Source organism: Eschrichtius robustus, chromosome 5 (assembly GCF_028021215.1).
Source record: "Eschrichtius robustus isolate mEscRob2 chromosome 5, mEscRob2.pri, whole genome shotgun sequence".
NCBI lineage: Eukaryota > Metazoa > Chordata > Mammalia > Artiodactyla > Eschrichtiidae > Eschrichtius > Eschrichtius robustus.
Genome location: NC_090828.1, coordinates 114,707,579 through 114,727,316, shown reverse-complemented (window position 1 = coordinate 114,727,316; position 19,738 = coordinate 114,707,579).

Below are 19,738 nucleotides of genomic sequence, written 5' to 3'. Positions count from 1 at the left end.
CTAACGGGAAAGGTGAGGTGGGGTGATGCCTAAAACAAGGGTTTCAAATTAGCTCAGATACCGTTCCATAAACCCAATATGTAATAGACAAGACCTACTCCTTGCTCAGTGAACTGGACTCAACACCCCCTATTCACCGCCCAAGAATAGATCTGACTAGTAAGAATCTTCAAACCTATGTATTGATATCTCTCCGTAAGTGAGTCAAGTGGGAGTAAAGCGGCATAAACACAGCAGTGAAAAGCAGCTAAACCCCATTAGGAAAATCAATTACTTTTAAAAACCCGTGAAACAAAGACAGTGAAAGAGAGAGAAATTCTTACAAAATTCGTTCAGGGGCTGTGATGCCACCTGGATTGACCATATCTAGACCCACAGCTGATTGAGACATAAGGGTGGACACTCTTGGGGCTGAGAGGTTTGGTGAGGTTGGGTGAGCAAACGCAGACCCTTTAAAGTAATACTGCGTGGTACCCGTCTGATGGGTCCCAAATCTCCAGGTTCAAGGGCATCTTCCTACATCGAAAACATGCATGAGAAACCCAGAAGATGGTACACCGTGTGATCGGGAAAGGTTTCTAAAACGCACCTCATTTCTCATCTCCTTGTGCTCGGGTTCGCCATTCCAGCCACTTTAATAGCAATCTCCCTCCTTGGAGAATCAGCACTTTAACCTCCTGTTCCGTACAGGTTTCAATTTGTCCTGAGGATGAACGGGAAGAGGGGGAACCAATGAGCGACTAGCTCTAGGTGTTGGGACAGTCACAGGTCACTCTATTTTCCCATCAGGAAGAAGAATTAACCACAGGCTCAGCCTGCCGCCCGGAACCAGAATAGGGCCTGAAGCAATCCTACGCTTTTGCGGCCAGCTCCCAAAAAAGCGAGTTGAAAAATGGAGCTCTGGGTCCCTGCAAATCACAAACCTGCAGAGTTATAAATGATAACTCTCGCCCACAAAAATATTGAGGGAAGGCAACGAAGAGGATTTGAAAACAAGGCAGAATTGCAGGAAACAGATTTCAGGAGGTATATTCGAATCGCCTTTAAAGCACAGGAAAAGCGGCAAAACCTCGACAATGATGCCCTTGGCCAAAAAGGGCGTATGCGTTTTTTCCTGAATATATTCAGGAAAAAACGCATACGCCCTTTTTGGCCAACCAAGCAACCTGGAAAGGCAAATCAGCGCTACAAAGAAGTCTCGCTTCCCATCGGTCAAAAGGGCCATGCTGAATAAAGTTTCAATACCAGAAATGCAGGAGAGGCCATGGAGAAATGGGAGCCTTGCTACGCTGATGGGTGGGATGTAAATTGCCAACAGCCACTCTGGAGAAGTGTACGGTGTGTCCTGAAATATCTAAAAAACTCGGCTTAGAGAGCATAGGGCACTTCCACTCATGGGCGTCTAATTTGGGAAAACTAAAAATCAGCAAGGCACAGGCACTCCAAAGTTTAGGGTTGCTCTGTTGACAAGAACCTCCACTTCATTCCACCTTAAATATCCCAGGAAAGAGAAAAATGGATAAAGAAGTTGTGGTCCTTAGGTACAATGGAATATCACTCAGCCATGAAATCAACGTCATAAGGCTAGTAGCAGCATGATGAGTGGATTCAGGTACGACGGTTCTAAGTGAAATAAGTCACACAGAAAAAGACACTAATCAGAAGATATCACTTATAGAGGGAATGTAAAAACCGCTACACTTGAACTGAATTACAAAACAGAACAGAGTCACACATTTAGAAAACACACTATGGCTGCCTAACGGGAAAGGCGAGGTGGGGTGATGCCTAAAACAAGGGTTTCAAATTAGCTCAGATACCGTTCCATAAACCCAATATGTAATAGACAAGACCTACTGCTTGCTCAGTGAACTGGACTCAACACCCCCTATTCACCGCCCAAGAATAGATCTGACTAGTAAGAATCTTCAAACCTATGTATTGATATCTCTCTGGAAGTGAGTCAAGTGGGAGTAAAGCGGCATAAAGACAGCAGTGAAAAGCAGCTAAACCCCATTAGGAAAATCAATTACTTTTAAAAACCCGTGAAACAAAGACAGTGAAAGAGAGAGAAATTCTTACAAAATTCGTTCAGGGGCTGTGATGCCACCTGGATTGACCATATCTAGACCCACAGCTGATTGAGACATAAGGGTGGACACTCTTGGGGCTGAGAGGTTTGGTGAGGTTGGGTGAGCAAACGCAGACCCTTTAAAGTAATACTGCGTGGTACCCATCCCATGGGTCCCAAATCTCCAGGTTCAAGGGCATCTTCCTACATCGAAAACATGCATGAGAAACCCAGAAGATGGTACACCGTGTGATCGGGAAAGGTTTCTAAAACGCACCTCATTTCTCATCTCCTTGTGCTCGGGTTCGCCATTCCAGCCACTTTAATAGCAATCTCCCTCCTTGGAGAATCAGCACGTTTAACCTCCTGTTCCGTACAGGTTGCAATTTGTCCTGAGGATGAACGGGAAGAGGGGGAACCAATGAGCGACTAGCTCTAGGTGTTGGGAAAGGCACAGGTCACTCTATTTTCCCATCAGGAAGAAGAATTAACCACCGGCTCAGCCTGCCGCCCGGAACCAGAATAGGTCCTGAAGCAATCCTACGCTTTTGCGGCCAGCTCCCAAAAAAGCGAGTTGAAAAATGGAGCTCAGGGGCCCTGCAAATCACAAACCTGCAGAGTTATAAATGATAACTCTCGCCCACAAAAATATTGAGGGAAGGCAACGAAGAGGATTTGAAAGCAAGGCAGAATTGCAGGAAACAGATTTCAGGAGGTAGATTCGAATCGCCTTTAAAGCACAGGAAAAGCGGCAAAACCTCGACAATGATGCCCTTGGCCACAAAGGGCGTATGCGTTTTTTCCTGAATATATTCAGGAAAAAACGCATACGCCCTTTTTGGCCAACCAAGCAACCTGGAAAGGCAAATCAGCGCTACAAAGAAGTCTCGCTTCCCATCGGTCAAAAGGGCCATGCTGAATAAAGTGTCAATACCAGAAATGCAGGAGAGGCCATGGAGAAATGGGAGCCTTGCTACGCTGATGGGTGGGATGTAAATTGCCAACAGCCACTCTGGAGAAGTGTATGGTGTGTCCTGAAACATCTAAAAAACTCGGCTTAGAGAGCATAGGGCACTTCCACTCATGGGCGTCTAATTTGGGAAAACTAAAAATCAGCAAGGCACAGGCACTCCAAAGTTTAGGGTTGCTCTGTTGACAAGAACCTCCACTTCATTCCACCTTAAATATCCCAGGAAAGAGAAAAATGGATAAAGAAGTTGTGGTCCTTAGGTACAATGGAATATCACTCAGCCATGAAATCAACGTCATAAGGCTAGTAGCAGCATGATGAGTGGATTCAGGTACGACGGTTCTAAGTGAAATAAGTCACACAGAAAAAGACACTAATCAGAAGATATCACTTATAGAGGGAATGTAAAAACCGCTACACTTGAACTGAATTACAAAACAGAACAGAGTCACACATTTAGAAAACACACTATGGCTGCCTAACGGGAAAGGTGAGGTGGGGTGATGCCTAAAACAAGGGTTTCAAATTAGCTCAGATACCGTTCCATAAACCCAATATGTAATAGACAAGACCTACTCCTTGCTCAGTGAACTGGACTCAACACCCCCTATTCACCGCCCAAGAATAGATCTGACTAGTAAGAATCTTCAAACCTATGTATTGATATCTCTCCGTAAGTGAGTCAAGTGGGAGTAAAGCGGCATAAACACAGCAGTGAAAAGCAGCTAAACCCCATTAGGAAAATCAATTACTTTTAAAAACCCGTGAAACAAAGACAGTGAAAGAGAGAGAAATTCTTACAAAATTCGTTCAGGGGCTGTGATGCCACCTGGATTGACCATATCTAGACCCACAGCTGATTGAGACATAAGGGTGGACACTCTTGGGGCTGAGAGGTTTGGTGAGGTTGGGTGAGCAAACGCAGACCCTTTAAAGTAATACTGCGTGGTACCCGTCTGATGGGTCCCAAATCTCCAGGTTCAAGGGCATCTTCCTACATCGAAAACATGCATGAGAAACCCAGAAGATGGTACACCGTGTGATCGGGAAAGGTTTCTAAAACGCACCTCATTTCTCATCTCCTTGTGCTCGGGTTCGCCATTCCAGCCACTTTAATAGCAATCTCCCTCCTTGGAGAATCAGCACTTTAACCTCCTGTTCCGTACAGGTTTCAATTTGTCCTGAGGATGAACGGGAAGAGGGGGAACCAATGAGCGACTAGCTCTAGGTGTTGGGACAGTCACAGGTCACTCTATTTTCCCATCAGGAAGAAGAATTAACCACAGGCTCAGCCTGCCGCCCGGAACCAGAATAGGGCCTGAAGCAATCCTACGCTTTTGCGGCCAGCTCCCAAAAAAGCGAGTTGAAAAATGGAGCTCTGGGTCCCTGCAAATCACAAACCTGCAGAGTTATAAATGATAACTCTCGCCCACAAAAATATTGAGGGAAGGCAACGAAGAGGATTTGAAAACAAGGCAGAATTGCAGGAAACAGATTTCAGGAGGTATATTCGAATCGCCTTTAAAGCACAGGAAAAGCGGCAAAACCTCGACAATGATGCCCTTGGCCAAAAAGGGCGTATGCGTTTTTTCCTGAATATATTCAGGAAAAAACGCATAAGCCCTTTTTGGCCAACCAAGCAACCTGGAAAGGCAAATCAGCGCTACAAAGAAGTCTCGCTTCCCATCGGTCAAAAGGGCCATGCTGAATAAAGTTTCAATACCAGAAATGCAGGAGAGGCCATGGAGAAATGGGAGCCTTGCTACGCTGATGGGCGGGATGTAAATTGCCAACAGCCACTCTGGAGAAGTGTACGGTGTGTCCTGAAATATCTAAAAAACTCGGCTTAGAGAGCATAGGGCACTTCCACTCATGGGCGTCTAATTTGGGAAAACTAAAAATCAGCAAGGCACAGGCACTCCAAAGTTTAGGGTTGCTCTGTTGACAAGAACCTCCACTTCATTCCACCTTAAATATCCCAGGAAAGAGAAAAATGGATAAAGAAGTTGTGGTCCTTAGGTACAATGGAATATCACTCAGCCATGAAATCAACGTCATAAGGCTAGTAGCAGCATGATGAGTGGATTCAGGTACGACGGTTCTAAGTGAAATAAGTCACACAGAAAAAGACACTAATCAGAAGATATCACTTATAGAGGGAATGTAAAAACCGCTACACTTGAACTGAATTACAAAACAGAACAGAGTCACACATTTAGAAAACACACTATGGCTGCCTAACGGGAAAGGCGAGGTGGGGTGATGCCTAAAACAAGGGTTTCAAATTAGCTCAGATACCGTTCCATAAACCCAATATGTAATAGACAAGACCTACTGCTTGCTCAGTGAACTGGACTCAACACCCCCTATTCACCGCCCAAGAATAGATCTGACTAGTAAGAATCTTCAAACCTATGTATTGATATCTCTCTGGAAGTGAGTCAAGTGGGAGTAAAGCGGCATAAAGACAGCAGTGAAAAGCAGCTAAACCCCATTAGGAAAATCAATTACTTTTAAAAACCCGTGAAACAAAGACAGTGAAAGAGAGAGAAATTCTTACAAAATTCGTTCAGGGGCTGTGATGCCACCTGGATTGACCATATCTAGACCCACAGCTGATTGAGACATAAGGGTGGACACTCTTGGGGCTGAGAGGTTTGGTGAGGTTGGGTGAGCAAACGCAGACCCTTTAAAGTAATACTGCGTGGTACCCATCCCATGGGTCCCAAATCTCCAGGTTCAAGGGCATCTTCCTACATCGAAAACATGCATGAGAAACCCAGAAGATGGTACACCGTGTGATCGGGAAAGGTTTCTAAAACGCACCTCATTTCTCATCTCCTTGTGCTCGGGTTCGCCATTCCAGCCACTTTAATAGCAATCTCCCTCCTTGGAGAATCAGCACGTTTAACCTCCTGTTCCGTACAGGTTGCAATTTGTCCTGAGGATGAACGGGAAGAGGGGGAACCAATGAGCGACTAGCTCTAGGTGTTGGGAAAGGCACAGGTCACTCTATTTTCCCATCAGGAAGAAGAATTAACCACCAGCTCAGCCTGCCGCCCGGAACCAGAATAGGTCCTGAAGCAATCCTACGCTTTTGCGGCCAGCTCCGAAAAAAGCGAGTTGAAAAATGGAGCTCAGGGGCCCTGCAAATCACAAACCTGCAGAGTTATAAATGATAACTCTCGCCCACAAAAATATTGAGGGAAGGCAACGAAGAGGATTTGAAAGCAAGGCAGAATTGCAGGAAACAGATTTCAGGAGGTAGATTCGAATCGCCTTTAAAGCACAGGAAAAGCGGCAAAACCTCGACAATGATGCCCTTGGCCACAAAGGGCGTATGCGTTTTTTCCTGAATATATTCAGGAAAAAACGCATACGCCCTTTTTGGCCAACCAAGCAACCTGGAAAGGCAAATCAGCGCTACAAAGAAGTCTCGCTTCCCATCGGTCAAAAGGGCCATGCTGAATAAAGTGTCAATACCAGAAATGCAGGAGAGGCCATGGAGAAATGGGAGCCTTGCTACGCTGATGGGTGGGATGTAAATTGACAACAGCCACTCTGGAGAAGTGTATGGTGTGTCCTGAAACATCTAAAAAACTCGGCTTAGAGAGCATAGGGCACTTCCACTCATGGGCGTCTAATTTGGGAAAACTAAAAATCAGCAAGGCACAGGCACTCCAAAGTTTAGGGTTGCTCTGTTGACAAGAACCTCCACTTCATTCCACCTTAAATATCCCAGGAAAGAGAAAAATGGATAAAGAAGTTGTGGTCCTTAGGTACAATGGAATATCACTCAGCCATGAAATCAACGTCATAAGGCTAGTAGCAGCATGATGAGTGGATTCAGGTACGACGGTTCTAAGTGAAATAAGTCACACAGAAAAAGACACTAATCAGAAGATATCACTTATAGAGGGAATGTAAAAACCGCTACACTTGAACTGAATTACAAAACAGAACAGAGTCACACATTTAGAAAACACACTATGGCTGCCTAACGGGAAAGGTGAGGTGGGGTGATGCCTAAAACAAGGGTTTCAAATTAGCTCAGATACCGTTCCATAAACCCAATATGTAATAGACAAGACCTACTCCTTGCTCAGTGAACTGGACTCAACACCCCCTATTCACCGCCCAAGAATAGATCTGACTAGTAAGAATCTTCAAACCTATGTATTGATATCTCTCCGTAAGTGAGTCAAGTGGGAGTAAAGCGGCATAAACACAGCAGTGAAAAGCAGCTAAACCCCATTAGGAAAATCAATTACTTTTAAAAACCCGTGAAACAAAGACAGTGAAAGAGAGAGAAATTCTTACAAAATTCGTTCAGGGGCTGTGATGCCACCTGGATTGACCATATCTAGACCCACAGCTGATTGAGACATAAGGGTGGACACTCTTGGGGCTGAGAGGTTTGGTGAGGTTGGGTGAGCAAACGCAGACCCTTTAAAGTAATACTGCGTGGTACCCGTCTGATGGGTCCCAAATCTCCAGGTTCAAGGGCATCTTCCTACATCGAAAACATGCATGAGAAACCCAGAAGATGGTACACCGTGTGATCGGGAAAGGTTTCTAAAACGCACCTCATTTCTCATCTCCTTGTGCTCGGGTTCGCCATTCCAGCCACTTTAATAGCAATCTCCCTCCTTGGAGAATCAGCACTTTAACCTCCTGTTCCGTACAGGTTTCAATTTGTCCTGAGGATGAACGGGAAGAGGGGGAACCAATGAGCGACTAGCTCTAGGTGTTGGGACAGTCACAGGTCACTCTATTTTCCCATCAGGAAGAAGAATTAACCACAGGCTCAGCCTGCCGCCCGGAACCAGAATAGGGCCTGAAGCAATCCTACGCTTTTGCGGCCAGCTCCCAAAAAAGCGAGTTGAAAAATGGAGCTCTGGGTCCCTGCAAATCACAAACCTGCAGAGTTATAAATGATAACTCTCGCCCACAAAAATATTGAGGGAAGGCAACGAAGAGGATTTGAAAACAAGGCAGAATTGCAGGAAACAGATTTCAGGAGGTATATTCGAATCGCCTTTAAAGCACAGGAAAAGCGGCAAAACCTCGACAATGATGCCCTTGGCCAAAAAGGGCGTATGCGTTTTTTCCTGAATATATTCAGGAAAAAACGCATACGCCCTTTTTGGCCAACCAAGCAACCTGGAAAGGCAAATCAGCGCTACAAAGAAGTCTCGCTTCCCATCGGTCAAAAGGGCCATGCTGAATAAAGTTTCAATACCAGAAATGCAGGAGAGGCCATGGAGAAATGGGAGCCTTGCTACGCTGATGGGTGGGATGTAAATTGCCAACAGCCACTCTGGAGAAGTGTACGGTGTGTCCTGAAATATCTAAAAAACTCGGCTTAGAGAGCATAGGGCACTTCCACTCATGGGCGTCTAATTTGGGAAAACTAAAAATCAGCAAGGCACAGGCACTCCAAAGTTTAGGGTTGCTCTGTTGACAAGAACCTCCACTTCATTCCACCTTAAATATCCCAGGAAAGAGAAAAATGGATAAAGAAGTTGTGGTCCTTAGGTACAATGGAATATCACTCAGCCATGAAATCAACGTCATAAGGCTAGTAGCAGCATGATGAGTGGATTCAGGTACGACGGTTCTAAGTGAAATAAGTCACACAGAAAAAGACACTAATCAGAAGATATCACTTATAGAGGGAATGTAAAAACCGCTACACTTGAACTGAATTACAAAACAGAACAGAGTCACACATTTAGAAAACACACTATGGCTGCCTAACGGGAAAGGCGAGGTGGGGTGATGCCTAAAACAAGGGTTTCAAATTAGCTCAGATACCGTTCCATAAACCCAATATGTAATAGACAAGACCTACTGCTTGCTCAGTGAACTGGACTCAACACCCCCTATTCACCGCCCAAGAATAGATCTGACTAGTAAGAATCTTCAAACCTATGTATTGATATCTCTCTGGAAGTGAGTCAAGTGGGAGTAAAGCGGCATAAAGACAGCAGTGAAAAGCAGCTAAACCCCATTAGGAAAATCAATTACTTTTAAAAACCCGTGAAACAAAGACAGTGAAAGAGAGAGAAATTCTTACAAAATTCGTTCAGGGGCTGTGATGCCACCTGGATTGACCATATCTAGACCCACAGCTGATTGAGACATAAGGGTGGACACTCTTGGGGCTGAGAGGTTTGGTGAGGTTGGGTGAGCAAACGCAGACCCTTTAAAGTAATACTGCGTGGTACCCATCCCATGGGTCCCAAATCTCCAGGTTCAAGGGCATCTTCCTACATCGAAAACATGCATGAGAAACCCAGAAGATGGTACACCGTGTGATCGGGAAAGGTTTCTAAAACGCACCTCATTTCTCATCTCCTTGTGCTCGGGTTCGCCATTCCAGCCACTTTAATAGCAATCTCCCTCCTTGGAGAATCAGCACGTTTAACCTCCTGTTCCGTACAGGTTGCAATTTGTCCTGAGGATGAACGGGAAGAGGGGGAACCAATGAGCGACTAGCTCTAGGTGTTGGGAAAGGCACAGGTCACTCTATTTTCCCATCAGGAAGAAGAATTAACCACCGGCTCAGCCTGCCGCCCGGAACCAGAATAGGTCCTGAAGCAATCCTACGCTTTTGCGGCCAGCTCCCAAAAAAGCGAGTTGAAAAATGGAGCTCAGGGGCCCTGCAAATCACAAACCTGCAGAGTTATAAATGATAACTCTCGCCCACAAAAATATTGAGGGAAGGCAACGAAGAGGATTTGAAAGCAAGGCAGAATTGCAGGAAACAGATTTCAGGAGGTAGATTCGAATCGCCTTTAAAGCACAGGAAAAGCGGCAAAACCTCGACAATGATGCCCTTGGCCACAAAGGGCGTATGCGTTTTTTCCTGAATATATTCAGGAAAAAACGCATACGCCCTTTTTGGCCAACCAAGCAACCTGGAAAGGCAAATCAGCGCTACAAAGAAGTCTCGCTTCCCATCGGTCAAAAGGGCCATGCTGAATAAAGTGTCAATACCAGAAATGCAGGAGAGGCCATGGAGAAATGGGAGCCTTGCTACGCTGATGGGTGGGATGTAAATTGCCAACAGCCACTCTGGAGAAGTGTATGGTGTGTCCTGAAACATCTAAAAAACTCGGCTTAGAGAGCATAGGGCACTTCCACTCATGGGCGTCTAATTTGGGAAAACTAAAAATCAGCAAGGCACAGGCACTCCAAAGTTTAGGGTTGCTCTGTTGACAAGAACCTCCACTTCATTCCACCTTAAATATCCCAGGAAAGAGAAAAATGGATAAAGAAGTTGTGGTCCTTAGGTACAATGGAATATCACTCAGCCATGAAATCAACGTCATAAGGCTAGTAGCAGCATGATGAGTGGATTCAGGTACGACGGTTCTAAGTGAAATAAGTCACACAGAAAAAGACACTAATCAGAAGATATCACTTATAGAGGGAATGTAAAAACCGCTACACTTGAACTGAATTACAAAACAGAACAGAGTCACACATTTAGAAAACACACTATGGCTGCCTAACGGGAAAGGCGAGGTGGGGTGATGCCTAAAACAAGGGTTTCAAATTAGCTCAGATACCGTTCCATAAACCCAATATGTAATAGACAAGACCTACTGCTTGCTCAGTGAACTGGACTCAACACCCCCTATTCACCGCCCAAGAATAGATCTGACTAGTAAGAATCTTCAAACCTATGTATTGATATCTCTCTGGAAGTGAGTCAAGTGGGAGTAAAGCGGCATAAAGACAGCAGTGAAAAGCAGCTAAACCCCATTAGGAAAATCAATTACTTTTAAAAACCCGTGAAACAAAGACAGTGAAAGAGAGAGAAATTCTTACAAAATTCGTTCAGGGGCTGTGATGCCACCTGGATTGACCATATCTAGACCCACAGCTGATTGAGACATAAGGGTGGACACTCTTGGGGCTGAGAGGTTTGGTGAGGTTGGGTGAGCAAACGCAGACCCTTTAAAGTAATACTGCGTGGTACCCATCCCATGGGTCCCAAATCTCCAGGTTCAAGGGCATCTTCCTACATCGAAAACATGCATGAGAAACCCAGAAGATGGTACACCGTGTGATCGGGAAAGGTTTCTAAAACGCACCTCATTTCTCATCTCCTTGTGCTCGGGTTCGCCATTCCAGCCACTTTAATAGCAATCTCCCTCCTTGGAGAATCAGCACGTTTAACCTCCTGTTCCGTACAGGTTGCAATTTGTCCTGAGGATGAACGGGAAGAGGGGGAACCAATGAGCGACTAGCTCTAGGTGTTGGGAAAGGCACAGGTCACTCTATTTTCCCATCAGGAAGAAGAATTAACCACCGGCTCAGCCTGCCGCCCGGAACCAGAATAGGTCCTGAAGCAATCCTACGCTTTTGCGGCCAGCTCCCAAAAAAGCGAGTTGAAAAATGGAGCTCAGGGGCCCTGCAAATCACAAACCTGCAGAGTTATAAATGATAACTCTCGCCCACAAAAATATTGAGGGAAGGCAACGAAGAGGATTTGAAAGCAAGGCAGAATTGCAGGAAACAGATTTCAGGAGGTAGATTCGAATCGCCTTTAAAGCACAGGAAAAGCGGCAAAACCTCGACAATGATGCCCTTGGCCACAAAGGGCGTATGCGTTTTTTCCTGAATATATTCAGGAAAAAACGCATACGCCCTTTTTGGCCAACCAAGCAACCTGGAAAGGCAAATCAGCGCTACAAAGAAGTCTCGCTTCCCATCGGTCAAAAGGGCCATGCTGAATAAAGTGTCAATACCAGAAATGCAGGAGAGGCCATGGAGAAATGGGAGCCTTGCTACGCTGATGGGTGGGATGTAAATTGCCAACAGCCACTCTGGAGAAGTGTATGGTGTGTCCTGAAACATCTAAAAAACTCGGCTTAGAGAGCATAGGGCACTTCCACTCATGGGCGTCTAATTTGGGAAAACTAAAAATCAGCAAGGCACAGGCACTCCAAAGTTTAGGGTTGCTCTGTTGACAAGAACCTCCACTTCATTCCACCTTAAATATCCCAGGAAAGAGAAAAATGGATAAAGAAGTTGTGGTCCTTAGGTACAATGGAATATCACTCAGCCATGAAATCAACGTCATAAGGCTAGTAGCAGCATGATGAGTGGATTCAGGTACGACGGTTCTAAGTGAAATAAGTCACACAGAAAAAGACACTAATCAGAAGATATCACTTATAGAGGGAATGTAAAAACCGCTACACTTGAACTGAATTACAAAACAGAACAGAGTCACACATTTAGAAAACACACTATGGCTGCCTAACGGGAAAGGTGAGGTGGGGTGATGCCTAAAACAAGGGTTTCAAATTAGCTCAGATACCGTTCCATAAACCCAATATGTAATAGACAAGACCTACTCCTTGCTCAGTGAACTGGACTCAACACCCCCTATTCACCGCCCAAGAATAGATCTGACTAGTAAGAATCTTCAAACCTATGTATTGATATCTCTCCGTAAGTGAGTCAAGTGGGAGTAAAGCGGCATAAACACAGCAGTGAAAAGCAGCTAAACCCCATTAGGAAAATCAATTACTTTTAAAAACCCGTGAAACAAAGACAGTGAAAGAGAGAGAAATTCTTACAAAATTCGTTCAGGGGCTGTGATGCCACCTGGATTGACCATATCTAGACCCACAGCTGATTGAGACATAAGGGTGGACACTCTTGGGGCTGAGAGGTTTGGTGAGGTTGGGTGAGCAAACGCAGACCCTTTAAAGTAATACTGCGTGGTACCCGTCTGATGGGTCCCAAATCTCCAGGTTCAAGGGCATCTTCCTACATCGAAAACATGCATTAGAAACCCAGAAGATTGTACACCGTGTGATCGGGAAAGGTTTCTAAAACGCACCTCATTTCTCATCTCCTTGTGCTCGGGTTCGCCATTCCAGCCACTTTAATAGCAATCTCCCTCCTTGGAGAATCAGCACTTTAACCTCCTGTTCCGTACAGGTTTCAATTTGTCCTGAGGATGAACGGGAAGAGGGGGAACCAATGAGCGACTAGCTCTAGGTGTTGGGACAGTCACAGGTCACTCTATTTTCCCATCAGGAAGAAGAATTAACCACAGGCTCAGCCTGCCGCCCGGAACCAGAATAGGGCCTGAAGCAATCCTACGCTTTTGCGGCCAGCTCCCAAAAAAGCGAGTTGAAAAATGGAGCTCTGGGTCCCTGCAAATCACAAACCTGCAGAGTTAGAAATGATAACTCTCGCCCACAAAAATATTGAGGGAAGGCAACGAAGAGGATTTGAAAACAAGGCAGAATTGCAGGAAACAGATTTCAGGAGGTATATTCGAATCGCCTTTAAAGCACAGGAAAAGCGGCAAAACCTCGACAATGATGCCCTTGGCCAAAAAGGGCGTATGCGTTTTTTCCTGAATATATTCAGGAAAAAACGCATACGCCCTTTTTGGCCAACCAAGCAACCTGGAAAGGCAAATCAGCGCTACAAAGAAGTCTCGCTTCCCATCGGTCAAAAGGGCCATGCTGAATAAAGTGTCAATACCAGAAATGCAGGAGAGGCCATGGAGAAATGGGAGCCTTGCTACGCTGATGGGCGGGATGTAAATTGCCAACAGCCACTCTGGAGAAGTGTACGGTGTGTCCTGAAATATCTAAAAAACTCGGCTTAGAGAGCATAGGGCACTTCCACTCATGGGCGTCTAATTTGGGAAAACTAAAAATCAGCAAGGCACAGGCACTCCAAAGTTTAGGGTTGCTCTGTTGACAAGAACCTCCACTTCATTCCACCTTAAATATCCCAGGAAAGAGAAAAATGGATAAAGAAGTTGTGGTCCTTAGGTACAATGGAATATCACTCAGCCATGAAATCAACGTCATAAGGCTAGTAGCAGCATGATGAGTGGATTCAGGTACGACGGTTCTAAGTGAAATAAGTCACACAGAAAAAGACACTAATCAGAAGATATCACTTATAGAGGGAATGTAAAAACCGCTACACTTGAACTGAATTACAAAACAGAACAGAGTCACACATTTAGAAAACACACTATGGCTGCCTAACGGGAAAGGCGAGGTGGGGTGATGCCTAAAACAAGGGTTTCAAATTAGCTCAGATACCGTTCCATAAACCCAATATGTAATAGACAAGACCTACTGCTTGCTCAGTGAACTGCACTCAACACCCCCTATTCACCGCCCAAGAATAGATCTGATTAGTAAGAATCTTCAAACCTATGTATTGATATCTCTCCGTAAGTGAGTCAAGTGGGAGTAAAGCGGCATAGAGACAGCAGTGAAAAGCAGCTAAACCCCATTAGGAAAATCAATTACTTTTTAAAACCCGTGAAACAAAGACAGTGCAAGAGAGAGAAATTCTTACAAAATTCGTTCAGGGGCTGTGATGCCACCTGGATTGACCATATCTAGACCCACAGCTGATTGAGACATAAGGGTGGACACTCTTGGGCCTGAGAGTTTTGGTGAGGTTGGGTGAGCAAACGCAGACCCTTTAAAGTAATACTGCGTGGTACCCATCCCATGGGTCCCAAATCTCCAGGTTCAAGGGCATCTTCCTACATCGAAAACATGCATGAGAAACCCAGAAGATGGTACACTGTGTGATCGGGAAAGGTTTCTAAAACGCACCTCATTTCTCATCTCCTTGTGCTCGGGTTCGCCATTCCAGCCACTTTAATAGCAACCTCACTTCCTTGGAGAATCAGCACTTTAACCTCCTGTTCCGTACAGGTTTCAATTTGTCCTGAGGATGAACGGGAAGAGGGGGAACCAATGAGCGACTAGCTCTAGGTGGTGGGACAGGCACAGGTCACTCTATTTTCCCATCAGGAAGAAGAATTAACCACAGGCTCAGCCTGCCGCCCGGAACCAGAATAGGGCCTGAAGCAATCCTACGCTTTTCGGCCAGCTCCCAAAAAAGCGAGTTGAAAAATGGAGCTCAGGGGCCCTGCAAATCACAAACCTGCAGAGTTAGAAATGATAACTCTCGCCCACAAAAATATTGAGGGAAGGCAAAGAAGAGGACTTGAAAGCAAGGCAGAATTGCAGGAAACAGATTTCAGGAGGTAGATTCGAATCGCCTTTAAAGCACAGGAAAAGCGGCAAAACCTCGACAATGATGCCCTTGGCCAAAAAGGGCGTATGCGTTTTTTCCTGAATATATTCAGGAAAAAACGCATACGCCCTTTTTGGCCAACCAAGCAACCTGGAAAGGCAAATCAGCGCTACAAAGAAGTCTCGCTTCCCATCGGTCAAAAGGGCCATGCTGAATAAAGTGTCAATACCAGAAATGCAGGAGAGGCCATGGAGAAATGGGAGCCTTGCTACGCTGATGGGTGGGATGTAAATTGCCAACAGCCACTCTGGAGAAGTGTATGGTGTGTCCTGAAACATCTAAAAAACTCGGCTTAGAGAGCATAGGGCACTTCCACTCATGGGCGTCTAATTTGGGAAAATTAAAAATCAGCAAGGCACAGGCACTCCAAAGTTTAGGGTTGCTCTGTTGACAAGAACCTCCACTTCATTCCAACTTAAATATCCCAGGAAAGAGAAAAATGGATAAAGAAGTTGTGGTCCTTAGGTACAATGGAATATCACTCAGCCATGAAATCAACGTCATAAGGCTAGTAGCAGCATGATGAGTGGATTCAGGTACGACGGTTCTAAGTGAAATAAGTCACACAGAAAAAGACACTAATCAGAAGATATCACTTATAGAGGGAATGTAAAAACCGCTACACTTGAACTGAATTACAAAACAGAACAGAGTCACACATTTAGAAAACACACTATGGCTGCCTAACGGGAAAGGTGAGGTGGGGTGATGCCTAAAACAAGGGTTTCAAATTAGCTCAGATACCGTTCCATAAACCCAATATGTAATAGACAAGACCTACTCCTTGCTCAGTGAACTGGACTCAACACCCCCTATTCACCGCCCAAGAATAGATCTGACTAGTAAGAATCTTCAAACCTATGTATTGATATCTCTCCGTAAGTGAGTCAAGTGGGAGTAAAGCGGCATAAACACAGCAGTGAAAAGCAGCTAAACCCCATTAGGAAAATCAATTACTTTTAAAAACCCGTGAAACAAAGACAGTGAAAGAGAGAGAAATTCTTACAAAATTCGTTCAGGGGCTGTGATGCCACCTGGATTGACCATATCTAGACCCACAGCTGATTGAGACATAAGGGTGGACACTCTTGGGGCTGAGAGGTTTGGTGAGGTTGGGTGAGCAAACGCAGACCCTTTAAAGTAATACTGCGTGGTACCCGTCTGATGGGTCCCAAATCTCCAGGTTCAAGGGCATCTTCCTACATCGAAAACATGCATGAGAAACCCAGAAGATGGTACACCGTGTGATCGGGAAAGGTTTCTAAAACGCACCTCATTTCTCATCTCCTTGTGCTCGGGTTCGCCATTCCAGCCACTTTAATAGCAATCTCCCTCCTTGGAGAATCAGCACTTTAACCTCCTGTTCCGTACAGGTTTCAATTTGTCCTGAGGATGAACGGGAAGAGGGGGAACCAATGAGCGACTAGCTCTAGGTGTTGGGACAGTCACAGGTCACTCTATTTTCCCATCAGGAAGAAGAATTAACCACAGGCTCAGCCTGCCGCCCGGAACCAGAATAGGGCCTGAAGCAATCCTACGCTTTTGCGGCCAGCTCCCAAAAAAGCGAGTTGAAAAATGGAGCTCTGGGTCCCTGCAAATCACAAACCTGCAGAGTTATAAATGATAACTCTCGCCCACAAAAATATTGAGGGAAGGCAACGAAGAGGATTTGAAAACAAGGCAGAATTGCAGGAAACAGATTTCAGGAGGTATATTCGAATCGCCTTTAAAGCACAGGAAAAGCGGCAAAACCTCGACAATGATGCCCTTGGCCAAAAAGGGCGTATGCGTTTTTTCCTGAATATATTCAGGAAAAAACGCATACGCCCTTTTTGGCCAACCAAGCAACCTGGAAAGGCAAATCAGCGCTACAAAGAAGTCTCGCTTCCCATCGGTCAAAAGGGCCATGCTGAATAAAGTTTCAATACCAGAAATGCAGGAGAGGCCATGGAGAAATGGGAGCCTTGCTACGCTGATGGGTGGGATGTAAATTGCCAACAGCCACTCTGGAGAAGTGTACGGTGTGTCCTGAAATATCTAAAAAACTCGGCTTAGAGAGCATAGGGCACTTCCACTCATGGGCGTCTAATTTGGGAAAACTAAAAATCAGCAAGGCACAGGCACTCCAAAGTTTAGGGTTGCTCTGTTGACAAGAACCTCCACTTCATTCCACCTTAAATATCCCAGGAAAGAGAAAAATGGATAAAGAAGTTGTGGTCCTTAGGTACAATGGAATATCACTCAGCCATGAAATCAACGTCATAAGGCTAGTAGCAGCATGATGAGTGGATTCAGGTACGACGGTTCTAAGTGAAATAAGTCACACAGAAAAAGACACTAATCAGAAGATATCACTTATAGAGGGAATGTAAAAACCGCTACACTTGAACTGAATTACAAAACAGAACAGAGTCACACATTTAGAAAACACACTATGGCTGCCTAACGGGAAAGGCGAGGTGGGGTGATGCCTAAAACAAGGGTTTCAAATTAGCTCAGATACCGTTCCATAAACCCAATATGTAATAGACAAGACCTACTGCTTGCTCAGTGAACTGGACTCAACACCCCCTATTCACCGCCCAAGAATAGATCTGACTAGTAAGAATCTTCAAACCTATGTATTGATATCTCTCTGGAAGTGAGTCAAGTGGGAGTAAAGCGGCATAAAGACAGCAGTGAAAAGCAGCTAAACCCCATTAGGAAAATCAATTACTTTTAAAAACCCGTGAAACAAAGACAGTGAAAGAGAGAGAAATTCTTACAAAATTCGTTCAGGGGCTGTGATGCCACCTGGATTGACCATATCTAGACCCACAGCTGATTGAGACATAAGGGTGGACACTCTTGGGGCTGAGAGGTTTGGTGAGGTTGGGTGAGCAAACGCAGACCCTTTAAAGTAATACTGCGTGGTACCCATCCCATGGGTCCCAAATCTCCAGGTTCAAGGGCATCTTCCTACATCGAAAACATGCATGAGAAACCCAGAAGATGGTACACCGTGTGATCGGGAAAGGTTTCTAAAACGCACCTCATTTCTCATCTCCTTGTGCTCGGGTTCGCCATTCCAGCCACTTTAATAGCAATCTCCCTCCTTGGAGAATCAGCACGTTTAACCTCCTGTTCCGTACAGGTTGCAATTTGTCCTGAGGATGAACGGGAAGAGGGGGAACCAATGAGCGACTAGCTCTAGGTGTTGGGAAAGGCACAGGTCACTCTATTTTCCCATCAGGAAGAAGAATTAACCACCGGCTCAGCCTGCCGCCCGGAACCAGAATAGGTCCTGAAGCAATCCTACGCTTTTGCGGCCAGCTCCCAAAAAAGCGAGTTGAAAAATGGAGCTCAGGGGCCCTGCAAATCACAAACCTGCAGAGTTATAAATGATAACTCTCGCCCACAAAAATATTGAGGGAAGGCAACGAAGAGGATTTGAAAGCAAGGCAGAATTGCAGGAAACAGATTTCAGGAGGTAGATTCGAATCGCCTTTAAAGCACAGGAAAAGCGGCAAAACCTCGACAATGATGCCCTTGGCCACAAAGGGCGTATGCGTTTTTTCCTGAATATATTCAGGAAAAAACGCATACGCCCTTTTTGGCCAACCAAGCAACCTGGAAAGGCAAATCAGCGCTACAAAGAAGTCTCGCTTCCCATCGGTCAAAAGGGCCATGCTGAATAAAGTGTCAATACCAGAAATGCAGGAGAGGCCATGGAGAAATGGGAGCCTTGCTACGCTGATGGGTGGGATGTAAATTGCCAACAGCCACTCTGGAGAAGTGTATGGTGTGTCCTGAAACATCTAAAAAACTCGGCTTAGAGAGCATAGGGCACTTCCACTCATGGGCGTCTAATTTGGGAAAACTAAAAATCAGCAAGGCACAGGCACTCCAAAGTTTAGGGTTGCTCTGTTGACAAGAACCTCCACTTCATTCCACCTTAAATATCCCAGGAAAGAGAAAAATGGATAAAGAAGTTGTGGTCCTTAGGTACAATGGAATATCACTCAGCCATGAAATCAACGTCATAAGGCTAGTAGCAGCATGATGAGTGGATTCAGGTACGACGGTTCTAAGTGAAATAAGTCACACAGAAAAAGACACTAATCAGAAGATATCACTTATAGAGGGAATGTAAAAACCGCTACACTTGAACTGAATTACAAAACAGAACAGAGTCACACATTTAGAAAACACACTATGGCTGCCTAACGGGAAAGGCGAGGTGGGGTGATGCCTAAAACAAGGGTTTCAAATTAGCTCAGATACCGTTCCATAAACCCAATATGTAATAGACAAGACCTACTGCTTGCTCAGTGAACTGGACTCAACACCCCCTATTCACCGCCCAAGAATAGATCTGACTAGTAAGAATCTTCAAACCTATGTATTGATATCTCTCTGGAAGTGAGTCAAGTGGGAGTAAAGCGGCATAAAGACAGCAGTGAAAAGCAGCTAAACCCCATTAGGAAAATCAATTACTTTTAAAAACCCGTGAAACAAAGACAGTGAAAGAGAGAGAAATTCTTACAAAATTCGTTCAGGGGCTGTGATGCCACCTGGATTGACCATATCTAGACCCACAGCTGATT